The sequence below is a fragment of the Cebus imitator genome, unplaced genomic scaffold, assembly GCF_001604975.1.
Source record: "Cebus imitator isolate Cc_AM_T3 unplaced genomic scaffold, Cebus_imitator-1.0 Scaffold142, whole genome shotgun sequence".
In the NCBI taxonomy this organism is placed as follows: domain Eukaryota; kingdom Metazoa; phylum Chordata; class Mammalia; order Primates; family Cebidae; genus Cebus; species Cebus imitator.
In genome coordinates, this window is record NW_016107457.1 from 2028783 (window position 1) to 2032750 (window position 3968).

At 51.9% G+C, this 3968-nt stretch overlaps 1 protein-coding gene across 4 annotated transcripts in view; it reads right to left on the reverse strand.

Moving 5' to 3' along the window:
• SLC16A9 (solute carrier family 16 member 9) overlaps positions 1 to 2790 on the reverse strand; it is a 47274-nt gene extending 44484 nt beyond the window's left edge. For 2 of the 4 annotated variants that reach the window (XM_037743370.1, XM_017542275.2), the window contains exon 1: positions 1882 to 2489. The gene's annotated coding sequence lies outside the window, so the exon portion shown is untranslated. Of the gene's footprint in view, positions 1 to 1511; positions 1602 to 1881; positions 2490 to 2671 lie in introns of those variants that run through there. The other 2 variants (XM_037743368.1, XM_037743369.1) reach the window with 2 other exon arrangements.
• Positions 2791 to 3968: the final 1178 nt, after the last annotated feature.

A 3968-nucleotide genomic window follows, 5' to 3' on the forward strand; every position in this document is an offset into this window, starting at 1 on the left:
AACAAAAAAAAAAAAAAAAAGATAAAAATTCGAGATAATGCATACGTAATGTTAGTTGGGCCATTCTACAATGCATTGCTATTTGAAAATAATGTGTTGTGCATGATAAATGTACACAATTTTTATTATCTAATTCATTAATTAGGGGTTGGAAAGGTTGGAGTGAGGAAGTAAAACTTGAAAACGTGACCACATCTGTCTAGTTGTCATCCTCTAGCTCGAGTTGCATGGCCAGATCCACCCTGAAATACCATAATGTGTCCCGATAAAGATTCAGACACCAACCCATTCCCACCACCATTTCAGACTCAGTCAGAAGCCAGAAAAGATTTCCTAGTGTCTTGATCCACTTCTCGTATCTTTGGCTCCGCCCAATGCTCCTCCCATAGATATGAAGGATACCGGTATCCCACTCACCTACACACAAAAAGAACCAAGAGGGATGTTCTTAGGGGATCAGTGGTGCTCAAAGTCTGAGTTGTTACAAAATTGCAGGTTAAACTATTTTATTATCTAATTCCTACTTCCAAGGGCCTTTTTTGGGGGGGAGGGAGGGGTCCGGGACTAGTTTCTCCCAATGGTATGGGTATTAACAATGATATGGATATTCATTTATTTAATAAATTTACATATTTATTATTAATTATTGCAACAGGGAATAGAAAATGGCTCCACTGTGCATTTGGTCCAGAAAGTGGAAGGGTTTTCCTATCAGAAATTTTAAGAGGCTATAATCATGCAACAAGTAATCATGCTTTCTCTTCGGAATCTTCTCTGGCTTCCTCAGCCCTCTGCCTATACCTGCCTGAAGAATTTCTCAAAGCTGAACCCAACTCAAATATAAGAAAATGTTAAGGCATACCAATTTACAGAATTTGATGAAACAACCGAAAATCCTACTGTGGGGTGCAGGGAACGGGAGAATCCACCTTCAATATGAACTAATATTCAGTTAATTCAATATTTTTTAAAACCACATCAAAATTGTAGCCTAGAAAATTGATCAAAAGTGTTATATCGAATAACTTACTGCATAAGTAACATATTTAGTGTAAATCCTGACTAAACTTCTGGAATAGTTTGCGTTGGATGGATTAGACACCCAAAAAACAAAGTAAAGCATTGATTTGCTTTTGACGGCCAAGTTTGTTCGTGGTTATCAGCTCTCTGGAAAGGCTCTGGGCGCTGCTGAAGCCAGAGCAGGTTACCTAGCGCGAACCAAAGATGGGGCATTAAGCACCAAGTCCTCCCAAGTTTTGGCTCAGGGTCCAGAGGTGCCGGTGCCTCCTACTGCAGTGGCGAAGGCTGGGCTCCCGCGCTCGCCCGGGGCTGCCGGGTGGTGCTGAACCGGGCGCCACGATGCAGAATCCGCCCACCCCGCGCGCTGTGCTCCACATATGTCAATAATACCCGGGGTGCCCCAATCCCAACCCTCCGGGGGCACCTGCTTACTCGCGTTCCCGACCAAGACAGCTGGAGGCCGTTCGGTCCCCTGAGAAACAGAGGCCCACCTGGATTTTGTGCACCTCTCCCTGCTCTTCCACCAGCAGCCCTAGAACCTCTCTCAGGAGTCCAGGGCAGGTCGTGGGGGAGGGGCACCGAACCACCCCAGGAACCCCCTCTCTCTTTCAACTCCAACTGAAGGTGCAAAATGCCGCCCTCAGATTCCCGGGGAAATCTGCCCACTTTGTAGAAGCACCCCATCAAAAAAGTGGGTGGCAAGGGACGGGCGCGGGCGCGCAGCGGACACTCGAACTCCCAGCATACACCCCAGACAAAAACCCGGTTTCACGCTGCTCCACCGCCCCCTCCTAATGCTCGGAGTCAGAGTTACTTCTTGCCCCACCCTTGGCACCCTCCCCGCAAGCTCCAGCCCATTACCTGAGTCCCAGCCTCGGCGGGGTCTCCGGGGCTCAGCACGCGGCGCAGTGCCCAGGGCGGCCGGGCTGGTGGTGAGGTGGGACCGCGGCCGCCGCTCTCCCCTGCAGCTCCCGGCCGGCAGGGCTGCTATTTATCCCGGCCAGCAGCGGCCCTGGCTCCTGCTGGAGTATTGGACAAACGGTCCCGCTACGCGCGGACCCGGGAGCCGCCGCCCTCTGCCCCCACCGACCCCGCGGCGGCGGCGGCCACATGGAGCGAGGGAGCCGGCCCCCTTCTCTGGGCTCCACCTTCTCTTTCTCCTCCTCCTCCTCCTCCTCCCCGGAGTTTTTCCTGTTGTCTTTTTCTCCCTTGTCTCTCTTTGCGGGGCACCCTGGCCAGTCTGAACCGGTTGTGACTGCGCGGGTGGCTGGGGGAAGGAGGAGGAGGAGGGGGCGGAGGAGATGCAGGCGGAAAAGCGGGCGGTAGGGGCACTGCGCCTGCTCCCGCGGCTCCCGGCCCGGCCAAGAGTAGGGAGGGCACTGCCCGAGCCGCGGCCCCGGCCCTACCCTGCCTGGAGCCACCAAGGCCACGAGAGAGGTGGGCACCGCCGGCCAGGCGCCCTCTCGGTGCGCACGCACGCGCGTCCCCAGGCGCCGCTGTGCCCCTGCCGCCCACCGCGTGCCCGGGCGGAGCCTGCCAAGGACCGCGAGCTTTTGCGGGGAGCCGGGGTCTAGAAATGAACGCAAGTAGTACTTGGTCTCCCAGGCTCCCGGGGCTGCCGGCGCCCTCCTGGCCGGGGCTGTATACCCACCTGGCAGTGATCCCGGAGAAACAGGCACCAGAACTTTGTGGAGTCGGTGCTCCTGGGAAGTGAGGAGTGAGGATGCCAAGTGCTGTATTTTGTGACAGCTCGGCTGAAAAGGAGGGCGTCCCGCGGTGCACACACACACACACACACACACACACACACAGGCTGCTTCTAAGGACGTTCAGTCTGTCCCGCAGGTGAACTGCTCCAACAATACTACCATTGGCATTACTATCTTTGGCTGAAAGGTAATGGGCTTGGGGGCGGAGATGTATGTCTGTTTTAACCCTCAGTCACTGCAGCAGCTGGTGGCTGTCCATAGGCACTAGTGGTTCGCCAACCGTGGGAACCCTCCAAAGCGATACGCATTTTTTGCGTTCCTGTGTGTATGCATTTTTCTGGGAAGCCACACCATACTTTCTACTGGCTTCTCAAAGGGGACGGGGGCCACCCACCGCCTTGATGAGAACTCCCTTTATACACTGATAGTCACTGGTCCTGGCCTAGGCAAAGATTCTACACCTGGCAAAGGGTTGGTTTCAGAAGTGGGGATCAAGCCGCTGCGCCTCCGTTTCCTTGTCTATGAAATTTCCAAGAATCCTGCCTGTATCATGGAGTCTGTGTGGATGAGAGCTTAAAAACCTGTGGAGCCTAGGCAGCCATGTCACGTTTTCTTACAGCACAAACGTGGCGGAGGTTCCGCCATTTTGGCCTTCATCATTCCTTTCTATTCAATTTACTGACTTTCAGTTTACAGGGAAGAGAATGACCAGTGCGAGTCAATAGTATTTTGTTCTAAGAGGAGAAGAGAGAAAGGGGGGAAAGTAACAGTGAGAATGAGAGCAAGGTGGGCCCAAGAATAAGTTCTGGAAGGAAAAATGGAGAAACTATATCGTCAACACCATAAAAAACTTACTTCTGAAGAGGAGAGGGGACACAGTAGGGGATTCTTAGGCTGTATTTTCTACCTGGTTTATGGTTACTCAAGGGCATTCTTTACATGGATAATTTGTGTTGTTTTCTCTATATATTGACCTATACACTGATAATTTGTATTCTTTTCTCTATGTTTCAATAAAAATTTTGTGTGTGTGTGTGTGTTTTTTGACACAAAGTCTTGTTCTGTTACCCAGGTTGGAGTGCAGTGACATGATCTCGGCTCACTGCAACCTCCACCACGCGGATTCAAGCGATTCTCTTGCCTCAGCCTCCTGAGTAGCTGGGATTACAGGCATGCTAATTTTTATATTTTTAGTGGAGACAGGTTTTCACCATGTTGGCCTGGTTTTGAACTCCTGAC